The following is a 19,269-nucleotide window of genomic DNA, read 5'->3' as shown; positions in this document are numbered from 1 at the left end:
ACAGCAGACCTGTAAACATTAAAAGATACTCTACCATAAAAATCGCCATTGGGTCTCCATCATGAGGACCCCGGTGACCTATCCCCCCAAAAAGCATACCAGATCTATTTCTATATTTAACCCTTCTGGTCTCAGGGTCCCCATGTTGTAGATCCACCTTGTTTCCGCCTGCAAGACCTGTTTCACCCTGTTGCACCCTCTCCAATCTGGGGTCATCTTTTGTAGTGCGCAGAAGGACATTTCCCTAGGATCACAATTATGCTCATGCCCAAAATGTGCAGACAGACTGTGGTTGGCATAACCTTTTTTGACGTTTCTAACATGTTCTCCCATCCGCTCCTTTAGGGTCCTCGTTGTCCTCCCTATATATTGCCAACCACATGTGCACCATGTCATATAGACTACGTATTTATCATTGCACGTTATAAACTGTCTGATAGAGTATTCTTTACCATTGCTGAAGGATGTTACTGAGGTTGTTTTCACCCCTTTACTTTCCCTACATGCCTTGCATGATCTACACGGAAAAAAACCTGGTGTTTGCCACCCCTGCGGTGTGCCCTGTTTTTTTGGTTCCACACAGCTTGGGGCCACTATTTGTTTTAAATTCTGCGCCCTCCTGTAAATAAACTTGGGTTTTTCTGGGATGATGGTTCTCAACATATAATCAGTATTAAGTATTCCCCAATGTTTTTGGACAATATTTTGGATTTCCTTATATTGTGCACTGTATCCTGTAATAAAGGCCAGCTCATACTCACCTCCATTTTTTTCTTGCTCCCTTTCCTCTAACAGTTCTCCTCTTTCCATCCCTCTCACCTTCCCCATCTCCTGATCCAAAAACTGGGGGTCATACCCCTCTTCTCTGAACAATCTTTACCCTTCAATACCCCCGCCTGCTCATCGTAATCCTGTATACTACTACAGTTTCTTTTCATTCTTAGGAATTGACCCTTAGGGATTCCTCTAATCCATGCTGGGTGGTGGCAGCTCAGCACAGAGATGAACCCATTTCTGTCTGTCTCTTTAAAAAAACTTCTAGTTCTTACCTCATCAGTGTCTTTTATTATTTCTAAATCCAAAAAGTGTATTTTTTCTTTGCTTGTTTCTGGCGTTAGAGAGATTCCTATGTTGCTGTTCAGAGACTCCAAGAAGAATTGTCTTTTGAAGATGTGGACAATTTGAATCGCAAACCAATGTGTTTTGCCAGATGATGGACTTTCCTATGAAATAACATAGACATATGTGATTTGTGTCAGTGGGGGGTTTTACGCAGCAGACACGTGGGGGTGTGCTGGAGACTGTGAGCGCCAGCCTCTGAGATTGTTTGTATTCCTCCAGAAGTAATGTCCGGGTGGCTGGCAGCGGCGGGCAGAACTTACCTGCGTCTCGTCGCAGCGTGGAATGGATTTGCCGCTACTCTGGTCTGGTCCAGACCAGAGCAGCGGCTGCGGCACCCGAACTTCCGGCGCTGGAACAAGACGGAGGTAAGTCCCGCCCGCCGCTGCCAGCCACCCAGACATTACTTCTGGAGGGGAGAGCGAGCGAGGGAGAGTCCCCTAAGGTGAGGGAAGGGGGGGGGGGGAGACGTCCGCCGTTCTCCACTGTGCCCATAGCTCTCCCTCTTCTCTGCGCTGCTCCCCCCTCCCCCCCCCAAAAAAACCCCCCCAAAAACATGGCAGCTCAGCTGGGCGCCCTTGGGGACCTAGCACCCGGGGGCACGTGTCCTACCCCGACCCCCCCTAGCTCCGCACCTGCATTTTGCGGTTTTGTGAAGCATTTTTGGTGTAGTATATTTCATATATTGTTACAGTAAAGCTGTTACTGAACAGCTTCTGTAACAAAAACGCTTGGAAAACCGCTCTGATCTAGCATTTTTCAGGGCGGTTTGGGTTTTTTACCTATACTTTACATTGGAGGCAGAAACGCCTCCGCAATCCAAAAAATGCCTCACCCCGGGAGTATGCGTTTCAGCAAAACGCCTCCCGCTCTGGTGCGAACCACCCCATTGAGATACATTGACCAAGCGTATCCGCAGCCGCAAGCGGCTGCAAAAACGCCGAAGAACCGGCTCGGTGTGCACCAGCCCTCAGTTCAGGTTCACTATAAGTGACAGTGTCTTCAGCTCACATAGTGCCTCCTCACTTTAATGCATTATATGATCGTAAATAATATGGTGTAGCCCTCCTTTTCTTCATTGCACATAGTGCCTCCTCACTAGTTCCTGATGAACTACGGTAATATGTTGCATTCCCTTGTTAGGAACCCTGGTGTGAAGTAGGTGAAATGTTCATAGTGGTAATTATTAAGTAGCCACAAATATGTCATTCCTCATATCCCATTGAGAGGAAAAAGCCAGCAGCAGGTGACAGGATGTGTCACATAATTTCCTTAGTAATACTAAATAGCATTGGCAGCTTTCCATGTGCCGTTCTCTTTGTGACTTTTTTTTTTTTTTGCAACAAATACAGCCTGTTGTAAAGTTGTAGCTTTAGGTTGATTATGAAATAATGTTTCCATGCATCCCTCCACCCTCACACATAAAGATGAGCATACAGTATTTTAATATGATGTTCCATTTGCAGTTCACCTAGTTTGAGGTTTGGTTCACAGTTGCACAACGCATGCGTTATAATGACTGTCAAATGCAATGAAAACTGGACATAGGTTATAACCTCATAAATACTGCTGCAATTGGCGTGAATGCGGCGGCAGCCCCAGGACCACCTAATGCCGATCGGCGTGCAGCCCGGGGGGGGGGGGGGGAGTTCGCAGGGGGCATCCCCACTTGAATGACAAAGCTCCGCTCTGCCATCAGTCTCCCAGCGGCAATTGCCAACTAATGACCCTGTACAGCGCTGCGATCTAAGGCAGCGCTGTACTGGGGACAGCCGTGTGATACGGCTGTCCCCTCTGTATGCAGGAACGTAATTGGCTGTCATAGGCCGAAGCCTATGACAGCTAATCACTCTGATTGACTGGCGGGGGGAGTAAGGGAGGGGGTACTGTAAAATAAATAAAAAAAATACAAAATATTACAAAATAAAACAAATACATATATAAAAAAAAAATCTGGGGAGCGATCAGACTCCACCAACAGAGAGCTCTGTTGGTGGGGAGAAAAGGGTATGTGTGGGGGGGTGGAGGGGGGGGGGGGGAGAATCACTTGTGTGGCTGACATGTACAGCCCTGCAGTGAGGCCTTAAAGCTGCAGTGGCCTATTTAGGGAAAAATTGCCTGGTCTTTAGTGGGGTTTAACACTGCGGTCCTCAAGTGGTTAAAGGGAACCTTAACTGAGAGGGATATGGATTATTCCTTTTAAATAATACAAGTTACCCGGCACCCCTGCAGATCTTTTTGGCAGCAGTAGTAGTAGACCTGCAACAAGCATGCAGCTAATCCAGTCTGACTTCAGTGAGAGCACCTGATCTGCACGCTTGTTCAGGGGCTGTGGCTAAAAGTATCAGAGACACAGGATAAGCAGGAGAATCGGGCAACTGGTATTATTTTAAAAGGAAAAATCCACATCCATCTCAGTTTAGGTTTCCTTTAAAGAGGAACTTTAGCAAAAAGGGGAAAAAATGAATACATTGCAAAGTGAGAGGTTAAAAAATAGAAGAGAGATTAGGAAATAATTGATATTCACCATGTAATTTGTTCATATTGTGTGATCTTCAGGCAGGGAACACACTTGACTGTTTTCGTATGCGTTTTCTGCATAGAAACACACTTGATGTGCAGAAAAAGTATGCAGAAAAACGCGCGCAGAAAACTGAAAGACAAGTGGGTTCCCTGCCTCAATCAGCCTACACACTTTACTGCTGGCAGACATGAAAAAAGCACTAACTGCCATAATCTATCACCACGCCCAATAACAATGATCTAAAAGATTGTTTTTTCTATCTAAATATACATATGCACAGAGTGAGATACTGGTTGCATGGCAGTTGGAAAACAACCATCATTTCCCACAGTGCAACAAGGGTCTCACAGTGGGATGTCAGGACCTAGGTTTCTAGTGATGAGCAGAAATTACACATCATAATTACTTATCGTAATACGCAATTACGCATTGTAGTCATAATGCGAAATTTCGGGGGAATAACGTACTTAATTTCGTAGTTAATTGTTACCTTTCGTAATTACCGAATTTGGTGGTGAATGGCAAAGCCCTCATATATGCTATTGCTACCAAAATTGCTACATATGTTAAGAAGAGTAGTGGGTACAAATTACAAAAAGAATTGTTCAAAAAGACCTTGTAGTTTTTAAGAAAATTGATTGTACAAATACCAATAAGAATGGTTTTTAAACTGTCATTTTTCTTTCTTTGCATTTTTAAAATCGATTTTCTCAAAAACTATAAGGTCTTTTTGAAAAATGTTTTTTACTTGTACCCACTATACTCCTTAACATGTATAGCAATTATATAGTATAATTATTATATATAATTTTATATAATTAAAATAGTGGTAGCTATAGCATGTATGGGGGATTTGCAATTCACCACGTGTAAATGCATGCATAATTATGAATGATTATACAAAGTCAATTGAATTACAAATCTGTTATCACGTATAGACATAAATGAAAAAATGTGCGCGTAATTTCGCGTAATCGTAATTAGCAGATTCCAATCATCACTAGGAGTTTCATCACAATATCAGCCATAAAGATGTCCCTGATTATCTATTTGAGAAAAGGAAACAATATCTTATGGGAAAATGGGTATCAGCTACTGATTGGTTGGGATGAAGTTAAATTCTTGGTTACAGTTTCTCTTTAACCTCTTGAGGCTCGTGGTGTTAAACCCTCCTAGTGACCAGCCTATTTTTTGTTAAAATGGCCACTGCAGCTTTAAGGCCAAGCTGCAGGGCCGCACATCTCAGCACACAAGTGATTCCCCCCCCCCCCTTTTCTCCCCACCAACAGAGCTCTCTGTTGGTGGGGTCTGATCGCTCCCCCATGTTTATTTTTTTATTACAAATATTTATATGTGTGGTTTTTTAATAAATATAAATATTTTTTTAAACTGTTTGTCCTCCTCCCTCCCTCCCCCCGCCAGCCAATCAGCGTGATCGGCTGTCATAGGCTTCAGCCTATGACAGCCGATCACTCCCCAGCTTCAGGAGGGGACAGCCGTGTCACACGGCTGTCCCCAGTACAGCGCTGCTATAGATCGCAGCGCTGTACGGGTACATTGACGGCGGTTTCGCCGTCTAACAGTCTCCCGAGCGGCAATGAAGGCGGAGCTCGGCTCCGCCCCTCAAGCAGGAGATGCGTGCGCACTTGTGAGGTGTGACACGGTCGGCAAGCAGTTAATACAAAGCCTGCAAGCAGCGAGTTAGAATGACCTGATCACTTACAACACAATATCCAGCAATAAAGTGGCTGTTATTGGACAAAGTGCGGACCTTCTTGTCTCTAGAAGCTAAGTTTTAGCTTTACATCCCACTTTTAAACTACTTTAAGTATTCCCTTTTGGCACCTTTGAAAATCTACCTGTTTACAGTTATGCCTCCTTGGTGGTGGTGGTGGGGGGGGGGGGTAATCCCTTCTCTGTTTTTAGTATTTCCTTTGCCTTTTGGTATGTAAGCATGAAATCTATTAAAAATCTATTGAACCGCCAAAGTATTGCCCTGCTTGTTTAAGTGCAATGCTATGCTTCATCAATCTACCTTCTGATCCACTGCCAATTGAAATCTTTCATCAATCGTATGTTTGAAAGAAATCGATTGAATTATCGAAGCATTGATTTCTAGCAGATTCAACCAGAGTGATCCAGAGTGATAAAATCTGCCAGGAATCGATGGGAAATATCGATAAATATATGGGCACCTTAAAGGGACTCCGAGCACCTCTCATGGGCATGCCTTTAAGACTCTGACCAGTACTGCAAGATGCATACCGTTCTGTAGCTTGTGTTCACTTCTTTCATTTGATGCCTAAATAGCCGTTGTACACCAAATAGTTTTTGTTCGATTTCAATTTAAAAATCACGGCAGTCATCTTGGCTATGTTTCAACTTCCGGGTCACCCCTGTCTTCTCTGTTAGAGAAGTGCATCACTGAATTAGAGCAGGAAGAGGAAGTGACACGCATGGCCATTGCAAGAGGCTCCTCCAGAGGGGTCATCGCACGACTTTGTTGGAAGTCGTCTGGCTTAAAGGCATACCCATGAGAGGTGCTCGGAGTACCTATAAGCCTGGTTGATCAAGACAGAGGTAGTCGGTAACTGGGAGATACAAATGATTACGCATTTGCTACAGAATACACTGTGTTGTCCATGTCCAATGCTATGCTTCTCATAATGATTGCCATGACTGCCAACTTATTAGCTGACTTGCTGCTTCCTGTGCATGTAAATGCCCGCAGGGATTCTTAGAACCCTTTTCACAGCCAAAAAGTATTTACAAAACATCCCCTTAGCTACAATAATTAAATAAGCTGATCTGTCTTCTTATCCCCATATCAAACAAAATGACTAGGTGTCTGAAAATATTTGCCTCCTCTGAGGGGAATAAGTGCAGGAGCAAATTAGTGTCACTTATAGGCCTGGTTCACGCTGCATATTGCAAAATTAAATCACCAAAAGTTTGCAATTTTGCAAATCGATTTTCCAAGCATTTTTGATGGAATGTGTCATTTTGCAGCATTTCTTTAACCCAGTTGCACATCTGAGCCTTCATATGACCCTGCGCCACAGTGCGGCGACAGGGTCATATGCATTGCAATCTCCCCCCCAGCTAGTGATGTATTTCCTGCTGGGCAGGAAGTAGGTCGCTGGGATTCTCGTCGGTCCATGCATGCACGCTGTACGCCCATCAAACTAACACTTGATACGTCACCCATTGACTTGCATTGCTGTATAACCCGTTTGGTAGGTACAGATCATGCAGCAACGTAATGCAGGCAGGGCAGGATTTGTACTTTCCAGTGCCCTAGGCCTGCGGTTACCAACCAACTTCCCCCTTCCCCCTCACCACCACCACCAAAAAATATTCTGTCCAACACTCTGACTAGTGATCACTGGTTTGAATGGGCTCATTTCAGTTGTGCTGCTCCACCCCCCCATTCAACAAATAATTCCTGTAATTTGCACTCCTGCCCGAATGTGCACAGCAGCCGATAGTGTTCTGGGCATGCATACTTGAGAAATGACGCTGATGTATGACCGGTACTTGTCAAGAATGCATAAAACTATACTGGCATCGGTTGCTGTGCACATCTGGGCAGGAGCGAGAAATTACAGGAAGTGCAAGTGGCCAGAGCATGCGCTGCTTCTTTGTCCTCTGTGCGACTAGCTGCAGTTAGAGCCACAAACAGGTGGCAGGGCAGTGCAATGGAGAGAAGCACATCCAAAATAGAGAACAGGTAAGTAGCAAACATCCTGTCAAGACCCACTTGGATGTTCTGTTGTAATCAGAGTGGACCTGAACTCAGAACTTCCTCTCTGCTCTAAAAGATATGCAACAACATAACCTTTAAAGAAAAACATTTCTTTGTTACAGCTGATACAAATCCTGCAATAAATTTGCAGGGAGTCCACTTCCTGCTTTCAAGAAAGCAGACATATTGTTAACATCCTGTGCTTTCAAATGAGCTTAGATGTTGTGGCAGTCAGGTGACACAGGGTAGAGATCAAATTACAACTTGTGATTAGACACAGATGAGGGGGAATTAGACAGACTCTCTAAATATGTACAGGGTACATTTCTCTGTTTTCCTTCTGTCCTGTGCAAGAGTTCAGCTCCACTTTAGAGCATCTGAATGATATTTATTTATATTTGCTGAAACATCTATGTATCTCTTCTGAATGCTGAATGGACATATGGTGGTGTGCTCTAACATAATGACAGTATACGGGAACAAAGTCTGAAGAAGGCTTATTAGCAGAAAGCTTACTCTTTTTCTTTTAAGCTAATAAATGGTATCATCCTGATTCCAAACTTTCTGCTTTTGCTGATGGCTAAGATGGTACAATGCTTTACTACTACAGGAAAGTAGAAGGATGCCAAACCATACACACTAGCATAGAGGTAGTAACAGCTCAGGTGACAGGGAAGCAAACAACATTTTTATTCCTGTAGTTCTCATAGATGGTAGGAGCTGAAGGACAAAAAAGAGTCAGGAAAGAGTTAACTGAAGCAGAGAAGAGATCACTGCTAGCTAGGGAAAAAAAGAGAAACAGTCATAAATTAGGGTTAGATAAAATAATTAACAACTGCTGGGGTCAGTGTCACAGCTGTAAAAGAGAAGGTGAAGAAACTAGTAGAGCTCACTGATGTTTGCGAATGCCTGCATTAAAACTCAGCGGATATTAGTTCTATCTGCTTTGTAATGTAAATCCCTGGTATTTCTCACATCCACTTGTATGTCCATCATACAGAGGAATGGATCAGCAGGTGACAGCAGATCTGATTGTTATAACACATCAAGAAGTGAGAGAGAAAGATGCAGGGATTGGGGAACTGTGGAATTCATCTATTAGTGCAGAGCAGGGTGCTGGCTGGCTGCGCTGCGGGACCAGAAGAGGTGATTTACTTGGACATATGACCTCTTCTCCCTCCAAGTCTTGCTGCCCTTCTTATCTTATCTGATTTTATCGCCCTAGGCCATGGCCTTTCCGGCCTTCCCAGAAATCCGGCCCTGGCTGCAGCCTTTGCATCAGCATTGCAGGGGTATGGATACTTCTGGTGCACCGCGTCGCATTGCGTCAACGGTGCAAGTCTCCATAGACTAGCATGGCTGTTGTGGCTGGGAAGTGTTGCAGAAGCAAGTGTGCAAGGGGCCTCAAGTGTAATTACTCAGAAAATGCTAAATGCAACAGGATTGTGATTTTTTACAAATCACAACTTTGCAGTGGGATCACCCTCGTAGGGCTACACTGTACTAGCACTTTGCCAATCCAAAAGTGCCCCAATAGTGCCACCAGGGCCGGCGCTACCATAGAGGCAAAGGAGGCAGCTGCCCCAGGGCCCCAGAGCTTGTAGGGGCCCCCAGTGGCTACAGGAGGAAAAAAAATTCCAATCGGCCTTATAGTTTTTGAGAAAATCGATTTTAAAGTTACAAAGGAAAAAAATACACATTTAAAAACCTGCCGACTTTAATGGTTAATAGCAAATCCACCTTAAATGCTAGAAACCCTAAATTTGCAGGATATGTTAAGGAGATCATTAGGGATAAGAGGAAAAAACAATTTTTCAAAAAGACCTAATAGTTTTTGAGAAAATCGATTTTAAAGTTTCAAAGGAAAAAAGTATACTTTGAAAGAGACCCTGTAACAAAATTTTCAGCCTTATTTCTTCTATTCTATAAGTTCCTATACCTGTTCTAATGTGGTCTGTCTTACTGCAGCCTTTTCTACTTGCACAGTGGCTGTATTATCTCTGTTACATGATCAAATCTTCTCTCTTCTGTCAGGTCTGTCTGCTGAGGCTGGAATGTGTGGAATGTGCTGCACTGCTTGTCATTGGCAGAAATAGCTTCCCCCCCTCCACACTTTGTGTGAGTCACAATCTGAGCCTATCACAAGCTGGTTAGTTTGTTTGTAAACACTGCCTAAAACTCTCAATTACAAGCCAGGATTGCAGCAGGAAGTGGCAGAAACAGCACAGAGGGGCCCATGAGCACATAAGGAATAGAATGGTATGCTTTTTATTGTAAGAATTTTAGAGTACAGATTCTCTTTAAATGCGGTAAATGTCACTTTTAGTAGCAAACCTAACGGTAGTGTAATTTTACATGCATCAAACGAAAGCGCAATAAATTTCCTGACGGGGTTTCCAGGGGGTCCATACGCAGCCGCAGCACTTTGGCCAGGGATCGCTATACGGCCGCAATATGGCTGTATGAAGATCCCTGGCATTTTTTCCTATTTTCCCAATTTTTTTTTTATGTTTAGAGTGTGGGAATTTAAAAAAAAAAAGTATGTGGGGTCCCCCCTCCTGAAACTTTTTAACCCCTTGTCCCCCATGCAGGCTGGAATAGCCAGAATGTGGAGCTCCGACCGATTGGGACTTCACACCCTGACTATACCAGCTGCAAAAAAGGTCCCCTAATGCAGATTTTTGTTCCAGGGTATATGTTGGGGGGGCCCCCCAGGTTTATTTTGCCCTGGGGCCCCATTGTTGCTTAAACCGGCCCTGAGTGCCACTAGTGTGAACTAGTCCTTACTCGTTCCCTCAAAGCGTTAAAATCACACTCACTTTCAAAAAATCCATTAGTGGAAAATTTCACATAATTTATTCCACTTCTCAGCATCTGCAAGCTAATCTACAAACAGGCTGAGTCTGACTGAACTCTCTATCCTGCTCTCCTACTGTCCCTTGGACATTGTCCCTCAGGCTGGTGAGAGGGGAAGGTCAGGGGCCCATGCTGGTCAGGACACTGAGGATCCTTAACTCCATCCTGACAAAAAATTGACATATACTGCAAGGATGATGTAAGGGCCCATTTCCACTAGAGCGAATCTGCATGTGTTTTCTGCATGCAGAATCGCATAGCCAATAATAGTCAAAGGACCTGTTTCCACTAGACCAAAAATCTGTGCAGTGTGCTGTGCAGAAAAAATCTGCACAGCAGAGCCATCAGAAGGCAAGGCTAGTTTGCGATTCACCTGTAATGTAATTAATAGGAAAATCACATGCATTTTTTGCCATGCGACTTTTCCATGTGAATTTGTGTACGTGTTTTCCTAAAATTAATTTAAAAGCACACAGGCACTGACATGGTTAAATTCGCATACTTACAAAAATACGTGTGTTTTTGCATTACAATTCGCATGCAAACGTGTAGCAATTCACATCCGCATGCAAATTCGTTGGCGCGTTTTCCGTAACGGAATCGCACCACACTAGTGGAAACGTAGCCTCAGTTATAATGTGTACATTTTGTTCAGTGCTGTTGAATTTTCAAATTATAAATGCTCTTCAGCTTGTGCTGTATAATTATCTGTCTATTCTCCCTTGTGAGTGGAGCATATGAATGATGGGCTGAAGAGTATAGGGACAGATGGGTGCCATCACCCTACACCAGTCATACCTACAGCAAGCAAGTGTGTATAGAGCAGGAAGTCTGATCATTTTTCCTGGGATGCTGTCTAAATGTAGGGCGCTGTTGTCGGGGACTGTCACTGGGTGCTGAGTGCTACTGAGGAGGGGTGGGACTTCCATGGGGTACTATCTGTTACTCGGGGAACAGGGTTTGACATGGGGTGCTGTGTATTTATTGGGATTCTGCCATGATATGTCTGCTATTCAGGGTCAATCAGGGGGTCTGGTCTTTCACTTAGACATGATGCATAACATAGCTTCCAACTGTCCCTCTTTTGGAGGGACAGTCCCTCTTTGGGAGCCCTGTCCCTCTGTCCCTCTTTCCCCCTCATTTGTCCCTCTGTCCCTCTTTCTTCCTTATTTGTCCCTCCTTCAGGACTTTGTCCCTCTTTCTATGTATATATATATATTTCTCTACTAAAAAATGTGTTTGATTGACTCTAAACTTTATTCTCATCCTTTAAATTGATGTATTACTAATTTTACAATGTTTATAAGAAGAAAAATGAACCAGGATAGAAAGGACCAGTATGGTTTATATTATAAAACAACATATTTTTCTTAATGAAATTAAATGGTATGTGTGACTAGGGGTATTATGGGGGCGTGATCAGGGGTGTGGCAGGGGCGTGGCTTAAGTGTCCCTCTTTCTCATCTCAAAAAGTTGGGAGGTATGTGCATAATTATGCTATTTGGTGGACATGCCTGCTTAATTGTTTGGAGAATACCATTTTGTAGGGAACATGTATACACTGACCTACATAGCTCCCAACTGTCCCTCGTTCGGAGGGACAGTCCCTCTTTGGGAGCCGTGTCCCTCTGTCCCCGTTTCCTCCTCATTTGTCCCTCTTTCAGGACTTTGTCCCTCTTTTCTATGTAAATATGTATATTTCTCTACTAAAAAATGTGTTTGATTGACTCTAAACTTTATTCCTATTCTTTAAATTGATATATATTAAAATAAAATAAAGGAAAATGAACCAGGATAGAAGGACCAGTGTGGTTTGAACTATAAAACAACATATTTTTCTCATGAAATCTTTATCGTATGAGTGACTAGGGGTGTGATGGGGGTGTGATTAGGGGTGTGGCTTAAGTGTCCCTCTTTCTCATCTCAAAAAGTTGTGAGGTATGGACCTATACAATGACTGACCTATTGCCACACCTCTTACTGGCCATGCCTCACCTGAAGATGGAGACACCATCTTCAACCTGTGGCCTTGTAATTTTGCCTAGTTCCTCATTGCTCAATGTGTAATAAAGCACTTAAACCTTCCCACACTATATTTATAAAAGCTATGTGCACCTCTTATCACCCTGCCCTGTCTGCAAGAAACTACTTCTCACTGCTTATTTATTTACTAGTAGACCTAAGCCCGTTTAAAAATGGGCTCTAGGTCTGTGTTTAAACCCCTCCCCTCCGCCTTCCCACCCATCCTCCCGTGACCGCCGCCACTGCCGCACATTCACCGCGCATGCGCGCCAGGCCCCGTCTGTCCTGCTCCCGTCCAACGGCTTTCCCTGCGGCACATGCGCAGTAGCACGCAGGGACACACACACGGACATGGGATGCAGAGACAAAGGGGTTTTATTATAGATGATAAGGACACTGAGGAGCATAAAGGAAGGGTTAAATGGCCTATTATACACTGACCTGTGGACCTGTACTGCTGGTTTCTCAGCAGCAGATGGAGGAAGTGGGAGGGGTAAGGTGATCTGTGAAGACTGGCTGGTGCTCCATCCTGGCTCCTCCCGCCTACCTGACATAGGTAATGATGGGATAAGAGCGGAATTTTGACACCTCACACCTAGTGTTTGGCGAACACCTAGATGTTCGGGTTCGCGAACGTTCGCCGAACATCGCCGCGATGTTCGGGTGTTCGACCCGAACTCCGAACATAATGGAAGTCAATGGGGACCCGAACTTTCGTGCTTTGTAAAGCTTCCTTACATGCTACATACCCCAAATTTGCAGGGTATGTGCACCTTGGGAGTGGGTACAAGAGGAACAAATTTTTAGCAAAAAGAGCTTATAGTTTTTGAGAAAATCGATTTTAAAGTTTCAAAGGGAAAACTGTCTTTTAAATGCGGGAAATGTCTGTTTTCTTTGCACAGGTAACATGCTTTTTGTCGGCATGCAGTCATAAATGTAATACATATAAAAGGTTCCAGGAAAAGGGACCGGTAACGCTAACCCAGCAGCAGCACACGTGATGGAACAGGAGGAGGGTGGCGCAGGAGGAGAAGGCCACGCTTTGAGACACAACAACCCAGGCCTTGCATGAGGACAAGAAGCGTGCGGATAGCAATTTGCATTTTGTCGCCATGCAGTCATAAATGTAATACAGATGAGAGGTTCAATAAACAGGGACCGGAAACGCTAACCCATCACAGATGTTCATTGTTCATGTTACTTGGTTGGGGTCCGGGAGTGTTGCGTAGTCGTTTCCAATCCAGGATTGATTCATTTTAATTTGAGTCAGACGGTCTGCATTTTCTGTGGAGAGGCGGATACGCCGATCTGTGACGATGCCTCCGGCAGCACTGAAACAGCGTTCCGACATAACGCTGGCTGCCAGGCAAGCCAGCACCTCTATTGCGTACATTGCCAGTTTGTGCCAGGTGTCTAGCTTCGATACCCAATAGTTGAAGGGTGCAGATGGATTGTTCAACACAGCTATGCCATCTGACATGTAGTCCTTGACCATCTTCTCCAGGCGATCGGTGTTGGAGGTGGATCTGCACGCTTGCTGTTCTGTGTGCTGCTGCATGGGTGTCAGAAAATTTTCCCACTCCAAGGACACTGCCGATACCATTCCCTTTTGGGCACTAGCTGCGGCTTGTGTTGTTTGCTGCCCTCCTGGTCGTCCTGGGTTTGCGGAAGTCAGTCTGTCGGCGTACAACTGGCTAGAGGAGGGGGAGGATGTCAATCTCCTCTCTAAAGTCTCCACAAGGGCCTGCTGGTATTCTTCCATTTTGACCTGTCTGACTCTTTCTTCAAGCAGTTTTGGAACATTGTGTTTGTACCGTGGATCCAGAAGGGTATAAACCCAGTAATTGGTGTTGTCCAGAATGCGCACAATGCGTGGGTCGCGTTCAATGCAGTCCTAGGCCGAAGAGGTCATAGCCTAGGGTCACAAAAACCTGTTTATTTGGGCTATTTCAATGGTAGTGATGCTGACGTACATAAATCTCAGCCATGGCCGTTAGCAACGTCTGAATTTCATGAAATGTCTCATGCAGGTAGAAGACATATTGTTAGACTTGGATTACAAAGATGGGGTCCCTACATCTCTGCAAACCAGAGTTACAGGGGTCCTAAATTGGTAAAATCCCCCATAGGCTTTCATTGCCTCCCTATTTCACTTTCCAAAATCTCACATCTTTTCAAAGGGCAATTGCTCAGCAGTGGCAAATTTTCTAGCATTGTAGGGACCCTTAGGGGGAACATGACTGGTGAGTTTCGGGCCCCTAGGCCAAAGAGGTCATAGCCTAGGGTCACAAAAACCTGTTTATTTGGGCTATTTCAATGGTAGTGATGCTGACGTACATAAATCTCAGCCATGGCCGTTAGCAAGGTCTGAATCTTACGAAATGTCTCATGCAGGTAGAAGACATATTGTTAGACTTGGATTCCAAAGATGGGGTCTCTACATCTCTGCAAACCAGAGTTACAGGGCTCCAAAATTGGTAAAATCCCCCATAGGCTTTCATTGGGCCTACTATTTACCGTTCCAAAATCTCACACCATTTCAAAGGGCAATGGCTCAGCAGTGGCAAAACTCACCAGTCATGATCCCCCTAAGAGTCCCTACAATGCTAGAAAATTTGGTACTGCTGAGCCATTGCCCTTTGAAAAGATGTGAGATTTTGGAAAGTGAAATAGGGAGGCAATGAAAGCCTATGGGGGATTTTACCAATTTTGCACCCCTGTAACTCTGGTTTGCAGAGATGTAGGGACCCCATCTTTGGAATCCAAGTCTAACAATATGTCTTCTACCTGCATGAGACATTTCGTAAAATTCAGACGTTGCTAACGGCCATGGCTGAGATTTATGTACGTCAGCATCACTACCATTGAAATTGCCCAAATAAACAGGTTTTTGTGACCCTAGGCTATGACCTCTTTGGCCTAGGGGCCCGAAACTCACCAGTCATGATCCCCCTAACAGTTCCTACAATGCTAGAAAATTTGCCACTGCTGAGCAATTGCCCTTTGAAAAGATGTGAGATTTTGGAACTGTAAATAGGAGGCCCAATGAAAGCCTATGGGGGATTTTATCAAATTTGGAGCCCTGTAACTCTGGTTTGCAGAGATGTAGGGAACCCATCTTTGGAGCCCAAGTCTAACAATATGTCTTCTACCTGCATGAGACATTTCGTGAGATTCAGACGTTGCTAACGGCCATGGCTGCGATTTATGTACGTCAGACTCGCCACCAATGAAATTGCCCAAATAAACAGGTTTTTGTGACCCTAGGCTATGACCTCTTTGGCCTAGGGGCCCGAAACTCACCAGTCATGTTCCCCCTAAGGGTCCCTACAATGCTAGAAAATTTGCCACTGCTGAGCAATTGCCCTTTGAAAAGATGTGAGATTTTGGAAAGTGAAATAGGGAGGCAATGAAAGCCTATGGGGGATTTTACCAATTTTGGACCCCTGTAACTCTGGTTTGCAGAGATGTAGGGACCCCATCTTTGGAATCCAAGTCTAACAATATGTCTTCTACCTGCATGAGACATTTCGTGAAATTCAGACGTTGCTAACGGCCATGGCTGAGATTTATGTACGTCAGCATCACTACCATTGAAATTGCCCAAATAAACAGGTTTTTGTGACCCTAGGCTATGACCTCTTCGGCCTAGGACTGCATTGAACGCGACCCACGCATTGTGCGCATTCTGGACAACACCAATTACTGGGTTTATACCCTTCTGGATCCACGGTACAAACACAATGTTCCAAAACTGCTTGAAGAAAGAGTCAGACAGGTAAAAATGGAAGAATACCAGCAGGCCCTTGTGGAGACTTTAGAGAGGAGATTGACATCCTCCCCCTCCTCTAGCCAGTTGTACGCCGACAGACTGACTTCCGCAAACCCAGGACGACCAGGAGGGCAGCAAACAACACCAGCCGCAGCCAGTGCCCAAAAGGGAATGGTATCGGCAATGTCCTTGGAGTGGGAAAATTTTCTGACACCCATGCAGCAGCACACAGAACAGCAAGCGTGCAGATCCACCTCCAACACCGATCGCCTGGAGAAGATGGTCAAGGACTACATGTCAGATGGCATAGCTGTGTTGAACAATCCATCTGCACCCTTCAACTATTGGGTATCGAAGCTAGACACCTGGCACAAACTGGCAATGTACGCAATAGAGGTGCTGGCTTGCCCGGCAGCCAGCGTTATGTCGGAACGCTGTTTCAGTGCTGCCGGAGGCATCGTCACAGATCGGCGTATCCGCCTCTCCACAGAAAATGCAGACCGTCTGACTCAAATTAAAATGAATCAATCCTGGATTGGAAACGACTACGCAACACTCCCGGACCCCAACCAAGTAACATGAACAATGAACATCTGTGATGGGTTAGCGTTTCCGGTCCCTGTTTATTGAACCTCTCATCTGTATTACATTTATGACTGCATGGCGACAAAATGCAAATTGCTATCCGCACGCTTCTTGTCCTCATGCAAGGCCTGGGTTGTTGTGTCTCAAAGCGTGGCCTTCTCCTCCTGCGCCACCCTCCTCCTGTTCCATCATGTGTGCTGCTGCTGGGTTAGCGTTACCGGTCCCTTTTCCTGGAACCTCTTATATGTATTACATTTATAACTGCATGCCGACAAAAAGCATGTTACCTGTGCAAAGAAAACAGACATTTCCCGCATTTAAAAGACAGTTTTCCCTTTGAAACTTTAAAATCGATTTTCTCAAAAACTATAAGCTCTTTTTGCTAAATTTTTTTCCTCTTGTACCCACTCCCAATGTGCACATACCCTGTAAATTTAGGGTATGTAGCATGTAAGGAGGCTTTACAAAGCACGAAAGTTCGGGTCCCCATTGACTTCCATTATGTTTGGAGTTCGGGTTGAACACCCGAACATCGCGGCCATGTTCGGCCCGAACCCGAACATCTAGATGTTCGCCCAACACTACACGTGACCCGTTTGGCCAATCACAGCGCTAGCCGAACGTTCGGGTAACGTTCGGCCATGCGCTCTTAGTTCGGCCATATGGCCGAACAGTTTGGCCGAACACCATTAGGTGTTCGGCCGAACTCGAACATCACCCGAACAGGGTGATGTTCTGCAGAACCCGAACAGTGGTGAACACTGTTCGCCCAACACTACTCACACCCGCCAGTATCCTCCACAAGAAGACTGGTTAGCCAGCCAGCTAATGAAGAATTGATGATTCAAAAATGTATTATGTGCAATGCAACTTGTGATATAATCCATACAGTATGCATTAAAAATATCCAAGGAAAGATAAGAGGCCAAACTGTAGCTGCCTGTATATACTAAGGCCAGGACTCTGATTTCGCCTGACTTTGGGGATCCACTGGAATTCATTTTGGAGTACCTAGAGGGCCATGTGGCTATTAGGCCTGTAGAAGCATTTTTGCTTTACTTTAAGGTGAACCGAGCAGCATTTTAGCCCGCAAGGCATCTCAATAGCACATTAAAAAAGTGTGTTATTAATATGGCTCATTACTTAAAAAAAAATTCTACCTCTTCCTTTTTCATTGAAATGTTTGTTAAAGGCTTTTATTACCCTACTTTCTAGGCCTGCTATCTGCAGAAAGAGCAGGCAGATAAGGACTGCTGTAATTAGCAGAAGTAATGAGCAAACAAAATCTTTCATCAGCAGGGTGGGGAGATATGACACTGTACTTCAAACAGTTTAGAGAAGTCACACTTGATTACATTCACACATTCCCCTGGATAAATAAGGGCAGAGGAAAGGGGAGGAGAAAGGGAATGGCAGCTTCTACAGCTATTAGAAACCAGGACAAACCGCAAAAAAAAGCTGCTTGAATCCCTTTAAAGGGAACCTTAACTGAGAGGGATATGGATGTTTCCTCTTAAACAATACCAGTTGCTTGTCAGTTCTGCTGATCTCATTGACCAAGGTAGTGGCTGAATGAATCACACACCTGAAACAAGTATGCAGCTAATTCAGTCTGACTTCAGTCAGAGCACCTGATCTGCATGCTTGTTGAGGGGCTGTGGCTAAAACGTATTAGAGACACAGGATCAGCAGGAGAGTCAGGCAACTGGTATTATTTTAAGAGGTTGAATCCACATCCTTCTCAGTTTAGGTTCCCTTTAAAGATATCTGAGTTTAAAAAGAAAAGATAATCCTTAATTACTTGGGGCTTCTCCCAGCCACTAGCAGTCTATTTGGTCCAGCGCTGCAGATCCACTGCCCTCCAGTATGCCGCTAGCTTCTCCATAAGATCACCAATCACAGCTGTGGCAGCAGGCTTCTGCGCATGCACAGGCATGTCTGCATGCCTCACTCTATCATACTCCTGCGGCCAGGAGTGCTCTGCGCTTGCGCAGTTCACAAAGACTAAACTGCGCAAGTGCTGAATGTTCCTGGCTTTGGGCGTGCAAATGAGAGAGGTGCGGTGACAGGCCCACGCATGCGCAAAAGCAAGTGACCACACCTGTGGTCGGTGATCTTATGGAGGGCTATCGGTGCAGTAGAGGGCAGAGGAACTGCAGTGAGGGAACACAGACTGCCTTTTCAGCTCAGATATCGTTTAAGGACATAGCATTCAGGAACCGCCATAAAAGCACTAATTCTTCCGGAATAAATAAGTTTACAGTATGGCAAACATCATCCCATATAATATGCAGATTTCAGGTAAAGATACTGCTGAGAGGAAGGTTATTAACCAGCAGTGCTGAAACATGACACGTCCTGTCACCTGCTCACTTTTCCAAGACAGCCACAAACAAACACAGTCTGCAGGAGGTGAGGTATGGCAAGTTTCCATTCACGCAGGGCTGCAATTATGACCACAAACATCCTACTCGCTCCATCCACGGATTCCAGTCAGGAGTCTGATCACATGCTGCACAGCCAACCCTCTCACATCCAAACCAAGTACGTCCCAAATGTTGTTATAAAACCTCACCAGAGCTTACATAACTCACTGAGAGGTGTAATAAAAGATTAGTCTTCACTGAAGAGCAGTATTCACTTAAA

The sequence above is a fragment of the Hyperolius riggenbachi genome, chromosome 3 (genome assembly GCF_040937935.1).
Source record: "Hyperolius riggenbachi isolate aHypRig1 chromosome 3, aHypRig1.pri, whole genome shotgun sequence".
Classification (NCBI taxonomy): Eukaryota; Metazoa; Chordata; class Amphibia; order Anura; family Hyperoliidae; genus Hyperolius; species Hyperolius riggenbachi.
The sequence above is the reverse complement of the archived record's forward strand: the minus strand, read 5'-3'. Positions refer to the sequence as shown.